Source organism: Erinaceus europaeus, chromosome 21, assembly GCF_950295315.1.
Source record: "Erinaceus europaeus chromosome 21, mEriEur2.1, whole genome shotgun sequence".
NCBI classification, from domain to species: Eukaryota; Metazoa; Chordata; class Mammalia; order Eulipotyphla; family Erinaceidae; genus Erinaceus; species Erinaceus europaeus.
Window position 1 is genome coordinate 28,703,878 of NC_080182.1, and position 16,278 is coordinate 28,720,155.

Here is a 16,278-nt window from a genome sequence, read left to right on the forward strand (position 1 = left end):
CATTGCTGTTATCACTGTTCCGCCCTTTCCAGGACTCTTGGCTGCAGGGAGGGCAGGAGGCCAGCCTGAAGGAGGCAGTGCCTTGACCTTGCTACCCCGCCCTGAGTCCCTGCCTGGTGCTTCAAAGTCAGAATCCCTGACTCTGTTGCAGGTGTGATTATGGGAGTTGAGAACAAGCCCAAAGTCCTGCAACTAACAGAGGTGGAGTCTGGATTCAGTTCTAGGTCCAGCCCTGCGTGAATCCCAAGCCTTTCTTCTCTAACTGTGTTCACAGAAGTCTCCGGAACCCCTGTCGAGGGTTTCTTTTTATTTATTTATTTATTTATTTATTTTCCATTTTCCTTTATTGGGAGATTAGTGCTTTATAGTCAACAGTAAAATACAGTAGTTTGTCCATGAGTAACATTTCTCAGTTTTCCATATAACAATTCAACCCCCTCTAGGTCCTCCTCTGTCATCATGTTCCAGGACCTGAACCCCCCACCCCCCACCCCAGAGTTTTTTACTTTGGTGCAAAGCACTAGTTTTTTTTTTTTTTTTTAATCTTTATTTATTATTGGATAGAGACAGCCAGAAATTGAGAGGGAAGGGACAGGGAGAGAGGGAGAGAGACAGAGAGACACCTACAGTCCTGCTTTACCACTAGTAAGTCTTCCCCCCTGCAGGTGGGGACAGGGGACTTGAACCGTGGTCTTGAACCCCGGGGTCCTTGAGCATTGTAACATGTGTGCTCAACCAGGTGGGCCACCACCCTGCCCCTCCTTTTTTTTTTTTTTTTTTTTTTTTTCCAGAGCTCTGCTCAGCTCTGGCTGATGGTGGTGCTGAGGACTGAACCTGGGACAGGCAGGAAAGTCTCTTTGCAGAACTACTGCTGTCTCCCCAGCCCTTGGAGGGTTTCTTTCCCCCTCACCTGAGACTAAAGATCAACTCAAATGGAATCTGAGGAGAAAAACAAAAGACTCTGGAAATTCCGGCACCTTTCCAAAGGCAGCTGGGGGTGGGTGGGCTTGTTGCTTGCTTGTTCTGTTCCCCCCATCGGGGTGCTGGGCCCTGGCCCTAAGAACTGTCCCTAGAGCTCAGGCCCTTCTCTCAGAGCCGGAGCCTTATGTGTCCAGGGGCCTCCAGGGTGGGGAGCCCAGAGGCTGGGGCTGGATGGGCTGAGCCAGCTGCTGGGAGAAGCCTGGGGCTCAGCTCTGCTGTCAGCTGGCTGAGGCCTGCCTCCAGGAGCTGCTGTCTCCTGGGGTAACCTTGCTGTGGGGATTTCCCGGAGTCACCCAAGCCCAGCACCGAACAGTCACCTGTTAGCTGTTCGCTCGACTGCTCATTTTTATGAAGTAGTGGTGGATTATGCTGAGCAAATGTCTTAATTGTAACAATTTGAGAAAACAATGGGGGGGGGTGGTTCGGGAGGTGGTGCAGTGGATAAGGCTTTGGACATGAATTCAGTTCCTGGCAGCACATGTACCAGAGTGATGTCTGGTTCTTTCTCTCTCCTATCATTTCTCATGAATAAATAAATAAAATCTTTAAAAAAATAAAGAAAAAGAAAACAATGGGGGAGAAGCCCCCAGCCCCCAAATTTCCAGAGAGTGACAGGGGTGGGGTGGGGTGGGGTGAATAAGGACAGGCTCTGCTTCCTGCAGTCACAGGCCTGCACGGGGTTGTAGTAACAGGAACCTGCACCAGTGGGAGATGCCTCACCTCTTCCCTGCCCTGCTCCTCTCCTCCCTCCCTCCTCTTCTTCCCGCCCTTCCCTTCTCCCCTCCCTTTCTGCCCGCCCCTCCCCTGGGGCGCAGGGCTGGCGGGGGCTGGAGGTTCAGCCGGGCCCCTCTCACTTCGGATTCCCCAGACTTCCTGCTCCGGGGACAGCGGGGACTGGGTGCTCCATGGACCGATCCCCTGCGCCGCGGCCCTGCTGACCGCCCTCCTACGCCACCCCGCCCGGCCCACCTGGACCGCAGGTACGCGTGCCTCCCGGGGCGGGGGTGGGGGCGGCCGCGGGCAGCGGGGTGAGCCGGGCGGGTCCCAAGGGTGGGGGCCTTCCGCCTGGCCGTGGAGGGACTGCAGGTCCCAGGGGACGCTTGGCGGGATCTGGACGCTGGGAGGGGAGCTGCGTGTGGCACCCCGGGGTGCCGGGCATTGGGGCGCTGGGGGAGGGGCGGTGGTGCAGCACCTTAGGGTGGCGGGCTGGGGGTCCTCGTGCAGCACCCCGGGGTGTTGGGCGTCGGGGCGGGCATCGGGAACACCCTCGCGCAGCACCCCGGGGTGGCAGTTCTCGGGCACTCGGGGGGGCGCCCTTGTGCAGTGCCCGGGGCCCTGGTAGCCGGGGGTGGAGGGGTGGGTTGTGCTTGCTGGGCGCGGAGCTGGGATGTCCCTGCCCTCCGGGTGCCCTCTCCTCGGCTGCCGGGGTCCCTGGGGCTGGGGACCGTCCCCTCCTGCCGGGTCTCGCGAGCCGCCGCTGGGTGCGCAATGGTGGGAACACTCCCTCCCCGCCTGACTCACCTGGGCACAGCCCACCTGCGCGGGGCGGGGCCTGCGGGGTTAGGGGCGGGGCTAGACTCTATACGGGCGTGGCTTGGTTTGGGGGCGTGGTATGTGTGGCGGGGGCGGGGCTTGCACCCGGGACCCGGGGGGCGGGCGGGCGGCGCCTCATTCCAGGGATTCCTCGCTCCCGCGCTCCAGCCCTGCGCGCCCCCGGCGGTGGAGGCGCGTTCCCAGGGGGTCGTGCGGGAGCGCGGGCGCGCCCCCGGGGCCGCTGGGCGGTGAGTGCGGGGCCGGGCGCGGCACCGGGGGGGGGGGCGGGGCGGGTCCTCGCCGGCTACCCCTCCCTCCACTCCCGGGGGACCGACCTGCAGGCGCGAGGCGGGAAAGGGGGTGCCCGGGCACGGGGGGGCGTGAGGGGGTGCGCGGCCTTGCGGGACCCCCTCTGCCCCGGGACGCGGCTCCCCGCCCCCGCAGGTCCCCGGGGCGCCAGGCGCCTTCGCGGGCTCTGCGTCCAGTCCGCCTTGACCCCCTGGGTTCCCCCGAATCCTCCCGCGTCCCCACCCCCCTGTCCTCTCGGGTCCCACCGAGTTCCCCCGGTCCCCCCGAGTTCCCCTGAGTTCCCCCGGGGTCCCCCGAGTCCCCCGTGTCTTCCCGTATCCTCCCAGGTGCCCCATAGCCCCTCCGAGTACCCCCCCATGGTCCCGCGGGGTGCTGACCGCGTGGCCGCACACCTCCCGCCCGGGTGTTGGTGCTGGGCCGGCTGCCCGCGCTGCTCCTGGGGTCATGGGAGGCGCTGCAAGCTTATTCTTCTTTCAAGATTGTATTTGTTTATGAATGAATGAAAGGGGTAGGAGGAGAGAGAAAGAACCGGAGCAGTGCGGGAGGATCTCATACCTGACAGCCCGGCGCTTTGAATCGGCAGGCCCCGGCCCCCCAGCCGGTGGAACTGGAGTCTCAGTCAGTGTCTCTCTGTCTCGGTGTCTCTCCCTCTCTCTTTACCACAGCCCTGCTCAGCTCTGGCTGATGGTGGTGCTGGGGGTTGATCCTGGGACCTCAGAGCCTCAGGCAGGAGCGTCTGTTTGCAGAATTACTGTGCTGTCTCCCCAGCCCCATAAAATAATTTTTAGTGGTCCGGCAGGTGGTGCATTGGATAAAGCACTGGAGTCTCAACCATGAGGTCCTGAGTTCGATCCCCGGCAGCACGTTACCAGAGTGATGTCTGATTTTTTTCCTCCTATCTCTCTCATGAATAAATACATTCTTAATTTTTTAAAATTTTAATGGCAAAGAGATAAACATGCACAGAGACAAGGAGAATGAGAAAGAGAGAGAGAGAGAAGTGCACTAAGATCAGAGCCCAGGGCCTCAGCTGTGGCTGACGGTGGTGCTGGGGATTGAATCTGGGACTCTGGAGCCTTAGGCAGGAGAATCTGTTGGCACAACCACTGTGGTGCGTCCCCAGCCCCAGACTCTAAACCGCAGCTGTGGGGGGGGAGAGCACTTAGGCTTAGTTGCCTCTGAACTTGCAGAGACAGACAAACACATGGAGGTCAGCTTGCACCCCCAGCAGGCCTGCTAGGCCCCTGGGCAGTAGGCATTCTTCCTGCTAACAAAGGGACTGGGGACCAGGCTGGGGGCGGTAGCTGGGTTTTGCAGAGAGCCTGGGGGAGTGTCAGTCAGTACTGAGAGTTATCATTTTCAGTGGTAGTGCTCTCTCAACAATGGGCTTAGAAACTGGCCCCCTGGGAGTTGGGCGGTGGGACCAGTGTAAGGACCCTGGTTCGAGCCCCCGGCTCCCCACCTGCAGGGATGTCACTTTACAGGCGGTGAAGCAGGTCTGCAGGTGTCTATCTTTCTCTCCCCCTCTCTGTCTTCCCCTCCTCTCTCCATTTCTCTCTGTTCTGTCTAACGACGACATCAGTAACAACAACAGTAATAAAACTACAACAACAATAAAAAAAACAAGGACAACAAAAGGGAAAATAAATAAATAAATAAATAAATATATATATAAAAGAAACTGGCCTCATAGGAAACTGATGTGGCTTAAACAAAAGTGTGTGTGGGGGGGTGTTAGCGGCAGCCTTTGCCTGGCCGGCAAGGCATCAACCTCTGGGGTGGGCAGCATATGCTGTGAGCCCTTCCTGGTGCTGTCCTCTTTGGCCAAGTTGTCCCTCAGACAAGCTCCCCTGCCTGCCACCATTTTTGTTTTGTCTTTTCCAGAACCCTACGAAGCTCTGGCTTATGGTGGTGCAGGGAATTGAACCTGGGACTTTGGAACTGCAGGCATGAGAGTCTCTTTGCAGAACCTTTATGCTATCTACCACAGCCCCTCTGTCTTGTTTTTTTCATGCCCCCTGGCAGCTGCCAAGGGGAGGAAAGACGAATGTTAGCTGAGCTGCTGTTGACCTAGACACAGAACAAGATGACAATTCTGCTACAGCCCCCCCCCCCGCCCCCACACGCACACACGTGGGGTGGGGGACTGCATTCCCAAACTGTGAACGTTGTAGTAGAAAACAGCTGCGGTTGATTTCTGGAGACCCGAGGCTCCGTCATCCGCCTACTAACTGTTGACTTCACACTGACTTTTGTTTTCTCCCTAGCAGAGGGCGGTAACAAAGTGATTCAGTGCACCAAGCACACTGTCGGGACCCCCAGGAGGCTGTTAGGGGGCTGGGGAGACGGCACAGGGTCTGCAAAAGACTCTCCAGCCTGAGGCTCTGAGGTCCCAGGTTCAGTCCCCAGCGCCACCATCAGCCAGAGCTGAACAGGGCTCTGGGAAAATAAAATAATAGTAACAGCAACAACAACAAAATAATAACAGTGCTGGGAGGCAGCATAGTGGTTCTGCAAAGAGACTCTACTGCCTGGAGCTCTGAGGCCCCAGGTTCAGTCCTCAGCACCACCATCAACCAGAGCTCAGCAGTGTTCTGGGGATGAAGATTATGGTGATAATAATAATAATAAATGGGACTCGGGAGATAGCATGCTGGTTCTGCAAAAGACTCTCCTGCCTGAGACATTGAGGCCTCAGGTTCAATCCCCTGCACCACCCTCAGCTAGAGCTGAACAGGGCTCTGGGGATGAAAAAAAGAAGATCCAGTGCTAGGTTCTACCAGTTTTTGAAGATTCAAGAGCGTCTCATTAGCACAGTGGTAGCACCTTCCCCAAATGATTTTAATGTCTGCCATTAAGATTTTTGAACACTTTTTGGAGCCGTAATTAGGCTTCACTTTCAAGTGTTCTGCCTGTCTGTATGGGAAATTCCTTTCAACTCCCTGTGAGACCAGCCTGGTTACCAGCTCAGGTGGTTGTCAAAACAAGTCCAAAGGGAGATTTTCACTTTGTGTCTTTTCCAGGTGTCTCTTCTGTCTGCTCTTGATGCAAAGGCTTTCTTTCAGTTTGCCTTGAGGAAATCAGGGCAATTTTAATTATAATACTGCTTCTGCTGCTTTGTTCTTCTGGGAGTGGGGGATCGAACCCAGGGCATTGGGAGGTGGAGCACTGAGCTCCATCCCCAGCTCCTCCTGCTGCCGTGAATGTGACTTTATTATTTTTAATTTTATTTATTTTTTTCCCTTTTGTTGCCCTTGTTGTTTACTGTTGTTGTTATTGCTGTTGTCGTTGTTGGATAGGACAAAGAGAAATCAGGAGAGGAGGGGAAGACGGAGGGGGAGAGAAAGACACCCGCAGACCTGCTTCACTGTCTGTGAAGCGACCCTCCTGCAGGTGGGGAGCCGGGGACTGGAACCGGGATCCTTACTCGGGTCCTTGCGCCTTGCACCCTGTGCGCTTACCCCATCCTCCTCTTCTTGCCTTCCTTTTTTTTTCTTAAAGATTTTATTTATTCATGAGAAAGAAAGGAGGAGAGACAGAAAGAGCCAGACATCACTCTGGTACATGTGCTGCCAGGGACTGAACTCTGGACCTCATGCTTGAGAGTTGGATGCTTTATCCACTGCGCCACCTCCCGGACCACTGCTGTCTTTCTCAGAAAGGCACAGTGTGAAAAATCAGCTCTGTGGAAAAATACTAATGTAACTCAAATTAGAGTGAGGTATGGGGATTTTTTCTTTTTTTCCAAAAATTAAAAAAAAATATTTATTTATTTTCCCTTTTGTTGCCCTTGTTGCTTTTCATTGTTGTTGTAGTTGTTATTGATGTCACTTTTTTTTTAGATAGGACAGAGAGAAATGGAGAGAGGAGGGGAAGACAGAAGGGGGAGAGAAAGACAGACACCTGCAGACCTGCTTTACCGCCTGTGAAGCGACTGCCCTGCAGGTGGGGAGCCGGGGGCTCGAACTGGGATCCTTACGCTGGTCCTTGTGCTTGGCGCCACGTGCGCTTAACCCACTATGCTACCGCCTGACTCCCTCTTTTTTTCTTTTAAATATTCTTATTTACTAATAGATAAAGAAAGAGAAATTGAGAGGGAAGAGGAGAGGAGAGAGGAGAGAGACACCTGCAGCCCTGCTTCACAGTTGTTAAGTCCACCCCCCCCCCCCCCCGCAGGTGGGGATCAGGGGCTTGAACCTGTGTCCTTGTGCACTGTAATGTGCGCGCTTAACCAGGTGCGCCACCACCTGGACCCACGCCCCTTTTTTTTTTCCTGTCAGGTTAAGTTTAGTAGCCAGGTGATCTCAGCTGTGAAGTGAGGTGCAAGTCTTTTTTGAGCTTAGTTTCTGCAAGATCTGTGATCCTCACCTTACCTGGACTTACCTCACCTGTCCTTTTCCTCTCCTGTCTTGTCCCCCCTCCTGTCCTGTCCCCCCTCCTGTCCTGTCCCCCTCCTGTCCTGTCTCCCCTCCTGTCTTGTCCCCCCTCCTCACCTGTCCCCCCTCCTGTCCTGTCCCCCCTCCTGTCCTGTCCCCCCTCCTGTCCTGTCTCCCCTCCTGTCCTGTCTCCCCTCCTGTCCTGTCCCCCTCCTGTCCTGTCTCCCCTCCTGTCTTGTCCCTGCTCCTCACCTGTCCCCCCTCCTGTCCTGTCCCCCCCTGTCCTGTCCCCCCTCCTGTCCTGTCCCCCCTCCTCTCCTGTCCCCCTCCTGTCCTGTCTCCCCTCCTGTCCTGTCCCGCCTCCTCTCCTGTCCTGCCTCCTCTCCTGTCTCCCCTCCTGTCCTGTCCCCCCTCCTCTCCTGTCCCCCCCCTCCTGTTCTGTCCCCCCTGTCTTGTCCCCTCTCCTGTCCTGTCTCCCCTCCTGTCCTGTCCCCCTCCTCTCCTGTCCCCCCCTCCTGTCCTGTCCCCCCTGTCTTGTACCCTCTCCTGTCCTGTCTCCCCTCCTGTCCTGTCCCCACTCCTCACCTGTCCCCCCCTGTCCTATCCCCGCTCCTGTCCTGTCCCCCTCCTCTCCTGTCCCCAGTGGAGCTGTGTGAAGCTATAACTGTGCCTTTGGGAGCCCAGAGCAGAGCAGAGCTAGTTCTACGACCACTTAGCATCCAGCTTCAGAAGTGAACCCAGCGCACAGAGAGGCCTCAGGAGTCCAGCTCTTGATAGGACAGACAGACAGACAGACAGACAGACTGCCAGTACTGGAGGGGTGGGGTGTGGGTGAGAGGTGCTGGAAACAGGAAAGCCCTCCTCACCGGGGTTGCGCCGACAGAATGCTCAAGGACAGCAAACTCCTAGCGCTGTGTGCGCCTCACGCCTGATCACCAGGTGCAGGGCAGCGACCCTCCGTACGCCCGGCACCCCCAGATCAGCCCTCTTTGCATCTGGCACTGTGCACAGAGGGGTGCAGAACTGGGGCCCCCCAAGTTTGCAGCTCCCTGGCTGGGGTCAACCCAGGCAACTCTCTCTGTCCTGCAGTGAACAGGCAATGTTTTGTGCGTGTGTGCGTGTGTGTGTGTGCGTGTGTGTGTGTGTGTGCGTGCGTGCGTGCGTGCGTGTGTGTGTGTGTGTGTGTGTGTGTGTGTGCGCGCGCGCGCGCATGTGTGTGTGGTACTTGCAAGCCTCCCCAGGCATAGTACGCAAGCACTGATGTGTTGGGCAGCAGCGCCGGGTTGGGGTGTGTCTGAGGGAGCAGCTTGTGCTAGCTCAGGGCACCTCGGCACACTCTGGCCGTGCTAGCGGACCCAGTGTGGAGCCGGGGAAGAAAATGGCCCCGGGATGGCGGGAGGGCCGGGCCTCACCCTCTTCCCTGTCTCTGTCCCCTTCTGGGTCACTTCCTGGAACCGAGCCACTGAGCAGAGAGAGAATGGGCTGCACCAGCAGCGTGTGGAGGTGTCCCGGGCTGGAAGGCAGGGGTTCTGGAACGCACTGGGGAGGCTGCTCAACTCTGATGCCAGCAGAGGCCTCTGTTCTTGGAGGGACGAGAGAGACTGGCCTGCACTTGGGAGCCAGGATTCTAAGTCCCCACAGGATATCAAGGACAAGAACAGGCCTCCGGAAGCCAGGGACGGGGCTGTCTCACAGGCCTTGGAGCAGGAGGCCCTGAGTTTGATCATGGGGACTGCTTCTCACTTAGAAAATACAGAAATATTTTATTTTATGAATAGAGACAGAGAAATTGAGAGAGGTAGATGCCTGCAGCCCTGCTTCACTACTCGTGAAGCTTCTCCTCTGCAGTTGGGGACCGGAGGCTTCAACCTGGGTCCTTGTGCACTGTAATGTGAGTGCTTAACCACGTGTGACACCGTCTGGCCCTCCCAAAAAATTTAAAAAAAAGTATTTATTTATTTATTCCCTTTTGTTGCCCTTTTTTTTTTATTGTTGCAGTTATATTGTTGTTATTGATGTCCTTGTTGGATAGGACAGAGAGAAATGGAGAGAACAGGGGAAGACAGAGGGGGGAGAGGAAGATAGACACCTGCAGACCTGCTTCACCGCTTGTGAAGCGACCCCCCTGCAGGTGGGGAGCCGGGGGCTTGAACCGGGATCCTTATGCCGGTCCTTGCACTTGGTGTCACCTGCGCCTAACCCACTGTGCTACCGCCCGACTCCCACCAAAAAAAATTTTTAAGAAATGCACTGCCAGAGTAGATAGGCTATGCTGACACCTTTCTCTTGCTCTGTGCACTGTGGATAGTGAGGCCAAGCCCTGGACATGGAGGCCAGTAGCTGCAGTGGGAGGGAGGGAGAGAGGAGCTACACGCCGAGCTGAGCAGCATGGGGACCCACAGTCACCTCAACCGCCCAGCTTCGCAGGTTCCCTCCTCTCTGGATTCAGTGAGGTCCTTGTGGGCACATAGCAGACTTTGCCCGTGGTGAGATTTTAGTTTATTTATTTATTTTAAAAGATTTTATTTACTCATGAAGAAGATGACGAGAGAAGAGAGAGAGAAAGAACCAGACATCACTCTGGTACATGTGATGCTGGGGATTAAACTTAGGACCTCATGCTTGAGAGTGCTTTATCCACTGTGCCACCTCCTGGACCACAGATTTTAGGTTTTTTATTAATCTTTTTTTATTATTTCTTTATTGGGAAATTAATGTTTTACATTTGACAGTAAATACAGTAGTTTGTATGTGCATAACATTTCCCAGTTTCCCATATAACAATACAACCCCCACTAGGTCCTCTGAATTCTTCTTGGATCTGTATTCTCCCCACCCACCCACCCCAGAGTCTTTTACTTTGGTGCAATACACCAATTCCAGTTCAGGTTCTACTTGTGTTTTCTTTTCTGATCTTGTTTTTCAACTTCTGCCTGAGAGTGAGATCATCCCATATTCATCCTTCTGTTTCTGACTTATTTCACTTAACATGAATTTTTCAAGGTCCATCCAAGATCGGCTGAAAATGGTGAAGTCACCATTTTTTACAGCTGAGTAGTATTCCATTGTGTATATATACCACAACTTGCTCAGCCACTCATCTGTTATTGGACACCTGGGTTGCTTCCAGGTTTTGGCTATTACAAATTGTGCTGTTGCTCTTTTTTTATTGTTGTTGTAGTTATTATTGTTGTCGTTGTTGCTGGATAGGACAGAGAGAAATAGAGAGAGGAGGGTAAGACAGAGAGGGGGAGAAAAAGACAGACACCTGCAGACCTGCTTCACCGCCTGTGAAGCGACTCCCCTGCAGATGGGGAGCCGGGGGCTCGAACCGGGATTCTTATGCAGGTCCTTGCGCTTTGCGCCACCTGCCCTTAACCTGCTGCGCTACCGCCCGACTCCCTGTTTTTGATGTTTTATTTTCCTGTGTGAGGGTGAAAGAGAGATGGGAAGGGGGTTGGAAGCAGAGCAACATTGTGTGTGTGTGGTGCCCGGGGTCAGACTCGGAGCCTCACGCCTGCAGATCCTGTGCTCTCCTGCTGAGCTGTCTGACCAGGGGTTTTGCACATGTTTGTTTTATTTATTTATTTAACAGAGACAGACAGAAACCAAGAGGGAGGAGGAACAGAGAGACAGACACCTGCAGCACTGCTTCACCGCTTGTGAAGCTTCCCTTATGCAGGTGGGGACCAGGCCCAGGGTCACAAGCGAAAAAGTGAGACCCTGGGGGCGTTGGGTGGTCTTACAGCGGTTTAAGTGCTGGAGGCGCAAAGTGCAAGGACCGGCCTAAGGATCCCGGTTCAAGCCCCCGGCTCCCCACCTGCAGGGGAGTCGCTTCACAGGCGGTGAAGCAGGTCTACAGGTGTCTGTCTTTCTCTCCCCCTCTCTGTCTTCCCCTCCTCTCTCCATTTCTCTCTGTCCTATCCAACAATGACAACAACAGTAACAATAGTAACAATAATAACTACAACAATAAAACAAGGGCAATAAAAGGGAATAAATAAATAAATTTTTTTTAAAAAAGTGAGACCCTGGACTAGGTGGTAGGTAGTGCACTGGGTTAAGCACAAATGTTCTAGTGCTCAAGGACCTGGGTTCAAAACCCTGGTCCCCACCTGCAGGAGGGAAGCTTCACAAGTGGTGAAGCAGAGCTGCAGGCGTCTCTCTCATCCTCCTCTCAGTTTCTCTATATAAATGAATGTCCAGTAAATGAATGAATGAGTGAATGAATGATTTAGTAAAACTATGAAGGGGGTTAGACTATGGCACATTGGGCTAAGTGCCAGGATCCTGGTTTGTGACCCCGGCACCCCACTGCGGGGAGGACTCTTCTTGAGTAGTGAGGCAGGTCTGCAGGTGTCTCTTCTCTCTGCACTGTTTGCCAGAGAGGGAGAGAGGGGGAGGAAGGAAAGAATGGTCACTGGGAGTGGTGGATTCATGGTGCCGGTACCAAACCCTCGCCATGACTCTGGGGGCAGAAAGCAAAGAAAAAGTGAGACAAGGAGGCTTCAGAGGCAGCAGGGCGGCTTCTCTGGAGGAAGCATAAAACCAGCCTCGCTGGCATCTCCAGCCCTTGGCTCTTCTTTGAAAATTCCCCGGCTGCCTGAGCCCGGGCAGACCTCCCGCCCAGCACCAGTCCCTGGCTGTGCGGCTGCTACCTGCCTACCTGCTTTGGATGCCAACCAGGTGACGCCACACCTGCCTCTGCTAGGAGGAAGTGCTGAGTCCTGAGGGGAGAAGAGGGGAGGGAAGGGGCGGGGGAAACAGGACAGGAAGGGAGGGGAGGGGAGGACTCTAAGACCCTCGGCTTGGGACTCCTGCTGCTGGGTCAGGGCCAGGCCCTAGGCTGGAGGAGTGTCTGAGACACCCCTCTCCCACCCCCTCCTCCCAGGCCTTGCTGCCAGGCAGCCCCCCCCCCCTCCCAGGACTATAAAAATAGCACTGGCTGGTGAGTCAGAGGCTGGGATCCTTGTCTTTGCTCTCCGGGGAGCCCCTGGTATTATTCTCGCCACCTTGGCGTCCCTGCTGGTGCAGAACACTAGTGACACTGGGCCAACTGTGAGGACGTGGGAAACTCAGCATGCACTCCCCTCTTGAGTCCTGGACCCTCAGAGCAGGGCGGCCTGGCCATTCCTGAGGCTCTGAGAGGTGTCCAGGTGCAAGGGGCTTGCTGTGACAGAGAGAGAGAGAGAGAGAGAGAGAGAGAGATGTCAGGTCCCAGACCTGCTGATGCTGACTGGACAGGAAGAACCAACAGGTTGACACCCACCAGAGCTTTGTAGCCCAAATGGTGTGAGAATGGGGTGAGAAAAGGAGGAACCACATGTGTTTCCAGAAGTGAGGGCCGGTTTGTGTCAGCTGTCTGTGTGACACCAGCCTGTTGGCGCTGTGGCTTGGGCTTTTATTTTGTCACACCTGTGGGGTGGCCTGGGCTTTTATTTTGTCACACAGTGGTCTGTGCAGGTGGAGGGAGTTTTCCCAGGGTGGTGAGGCTACTTTGCTATCTCTGTGGACGCTCCACAGAGCTCGATGGTCCCTGGTGAAGGGCCAAGGATTTGCTCCTGGTAGAGGCAGGTGGTGGGATGGCCAGTAGGAACTGGGGGACCGGAGGGCCTGGGGGTTGTCACCATGGCTCCCAGCATAGTTGGCTTGCCCCCAGCTGTGGGGCGGCGGTGCAGGGAAGGCTGGCTGGGTTCTCCCCACTCTCCCTGATTACCATTTACGGGGTCCTTCTCTCCCTCTCCCTCTGTAACTTCCACCTTGGGATGCCCCAATCCCATTTCTTCAAGTGCCTTTCTCTCACCCGAGGAAAAAAAAAACCCTCAAACACACCCTGTAATTCTGTCCCCAGGAGAAGTGCTCCTGTTCTTTTGTGATTCAAAAAGGGATACATTGGGGCCAGGCTTTGGTGCACTTGGTTCGGCACACTCACTTCAGTATGCAAGGATCTGCGTTCAAGCCCCTGGTCCCCACCTCAGATCTGCAAGTGTCTCTCTGTCTCCCGTTCCTTTTCAGTTTCTTTCTGTCCAAAATAAATACATACATGAAGAATACATTTTTTGAAAAAATTATGGGGCCCGGGCGGTAGTGTAGCGGGTTAAGTGCACGTGGTGCAGAGCGTAAGGTCTTGCAGAAGGATCCTGGTTCGAGCCCCTGGCTCCCTACCTGCGGGGTGGGGGTGGGGGTTGCTTCATGGGCTGTGAAGTAGGTCTGCAGATGTGTCTGTCTTTCTCTCCTCTCTATCTCCCCCCTCGACTTCTCTCTGTCCTATCCAACAACAACAACAATGGCGGCAATAACAATAATAACAAGATGGGAAAATGGCCGCCAGGAGCAGTGGATTCATAGTGCAGGCACCAAGCCCCAGCAATAACCCTGGAGGCAAAAACAAACAAACAAACAATATATATGTACACGCACACACACCACACACACACACACACACACACACACATGTCTTGTGGCCAAACTAAAGGTGTTCAGGATCTGTGAGCTGAGAGTGTTCCGGTTCCTGTCGCTGGTGGGACTGGTGTCTGCCGCTCCCTCAGTCTCTCAGCTGAGGAAAGGAATGTGGGCTGTCGGGAGATCCATGACCTTTGGGGGGTGGGGGACCAACAATAGACGCCCTGGCAGGGGTCAGGTGCAGGAAGGTGCTGGTCCCAGACGTGGGTGGCTGTGCACACCTTCACCCCTTTGGTGACCTTTCACACTTCAGCATCTGACTCGTTCCATTTTATTATTTATTTATTTACTTATCTGTTTATTTACTTATTTATTTATCTGGGTAGAGACAGAGAAACTGAGAGAGGGAAGGGGAGATAGAGAGGGAGAGAGAGACACACCTGCAGTCCTGCTTCACCGCTTGTGAAGCTTTCCCCCTGTTGTAGGGGACCGGGGACTCAAACCTGGATCCTTGTGCATTGTAATGTGTGTGCTTAACCTGGGACTCTTCCCTCCTCTTCTTCTCTTTCATATTTATATATTGGATAGGACAGAAACTAAGAGGGAACAGGGAGCTAGACAAAGAGACACCTGCAGCCCGTCACCAGGCAGTGGCGTACCTGATTGAGCACATGCTATAATGTGTAAGGACCCAGGTTCGAGCCCCCAGTCCCCACCTGCAAGGGGAAAGCTTTGTGAATGATGAAACAGGTCAGCAGGTGTCTCTCCTCCTCTCTGTCTCCCCCTTCCATCTTGATTTCTAACTCTATTCAATAAATAAAGATAATAAAAAATAAAAATAAAGCCAACCAGCCGTCTTCACCTCCCTGCTCGAGACCACCCAGTCTGTCCCGGGCTTTTTTTCCGGTCTAGCTTCCAATCCTTTGGGCACCTGGCCTGGCGCCACCGCGGTTCCTCACCTGCTCACCTCACCTGCTCACGGCAGCCTCAATCCCTCTCCCGTTTGCAGTGTCTGGGGTTCTGTGCAGATGCTGACTTCCAACCCCATCCCTCAACCCGCCATCCCCATCCCTCAACCCGCCATCCCCAGGCTAATTCCTCTGATTCCTTAGCTCCAAAGAGATCTCCCCATGGGGCCGGGAAGCGCACACCAGGTGAAGTGGACATATTACCTACCATGAGTCAGGACTTGGGTTCGAGCCCCCAACTCTGCACCTGGGGGGATGGGGGAGCTTCATGAGCAGTTAAGATGGGCTGCAGGTGTCTCTGTTTATCTTCCTCCCCTCAACTTCTCTATCAAATAAAATTAAAAAAAAAAAGGAAAATTTGTCTTGCAGGCACCAAGCCCCAGTGATAACCCTGGTATCACTATAAAAGTTTTTTTTTTTCTCAGTTCTTCCAGCTAAAGTAGTGATCAGTTTCTTTTCTTTCTTTATCTATTGTTTTTTTCTTTTTTTCTCAGAATCTTAGGATAGTACTCTTTTCTTTCTTTTTTTACTCAGCTCTGGTTTATGGTGGTGCAGGGGATTGAACCTGGGACTCTGGAGCCTCAGGCATGAGAGTCTCTTTGCATAACCATTATGCTATCTACCCCACCTTTTCTTTCTTTCTTTCTTTCTTTCTTTCTTTCTTTCTTTCTTTCTTTCTTTCTGTCTTTCTTTCTTTTGTTCATATATTTAAAAAAATTATTCATTCCTTTTTCTTGCTCTTGTTACATTGTTGTAGTTATTATTGTTATTATTGATGTTGTTGTTGGATAGGACAGAGAAATGGAGAGAGGAGGGGAAGACAGAGAAAGGGAGAGAAAGATAGACACCTGCAGACCTGCTTCACTGCCTGTGAAGTGACCCCCCCACCCCCGCAGGTGGGGAGCTGGGGGCTCGAACTCGGATCTTTATGCCGGCCCATGTGCTTTGTGCCATGTGCACCTAACAAGCTGCGCTACCGCCTGACTCCTTTTTTTTTCTTTCTTAAATCCACTTGGCATCTTTTACTATTGTTTAATATATTGTGTATGTTGTGACAGCTAATGAAGCACTACTGTTATTATTTTGCTGAGCTGGGATATCACCACCCTAGGCAGCTTTTGTTTCACAGAGACCTCGAGAGCAAGACAGACAGACAGACAGACAGACAGACTGCAGCCTGGTGCTTCCCCTGGAGCTATGGCACTACCAAGTTGGTGCTGGGGAACCTGGGCTGCATGCGTGGCGAAGCATGTGCTCTGCTTGGTGAGTTCTCTCTCCAGCCTGGAACAGTAATTATCCACACACACCTACCACCCACCTACCACCCAGTCTAGTCTCTTCTCAGGGGAACGGTCTAAACACAGGAGCCAAACCCTGGCAACCACATGCATTAATATCCCCGTTCGGTGTGGTGGGGGGGTGGGGGGTGCAGACAGGCTGGAGGGACAGTCACCTCCCAGGCCACACAGGCTGGAAGTGGCTGAGTCCCATCTGAATATAGCTGATCTGAAGGTAGCTGTGCTGACCATCGGTCCAGCCCGGGCCGTCCTCCGCTTGGCCCCCCTCCAGCCCTGACAGGTTTTATTGGGCTCGTGGGACCTGGGATAAGATGTCAGCTCCAGAAGTCAGTTATCTGCCAACTTTGTTTGCTCCGTGCTTTGGAGGCACATAATCCCTGCTCCCACCTGTGTCCTGGCGCGCCCTGGCTG

At 54.1% G+C, this 16,278-nt stretch overlaps 1 protein-coding gene across 2 annotated transcripts in view; it reads left to right on the forward strand.

Annotated features, from left to right (window-relative positions):
* Positions 1 to 1,804: 1,804 nt before the first annotated feature.
* Positions 1,805 to 16,278, forward strand: part of VGLL4 (vestigial like family member 4) — a 104,894-nt gene continuing 90,420 nt past the window's right edge. The window contains exon 1 of one of the 2 annotated variants that reach the window (XM_007517096.3): positions 1,805 to 1,961. The gene's annotated coding sequence lies outside the window, so the exon portion shown is untranslated. Of the gene's footprint in view, positions 1,962 to 2,665; positions 2,763 to 16,278 lie in introns of those variants that run through there. The other variant, XM_060180718.1, reaches the window with a different exon arrangement.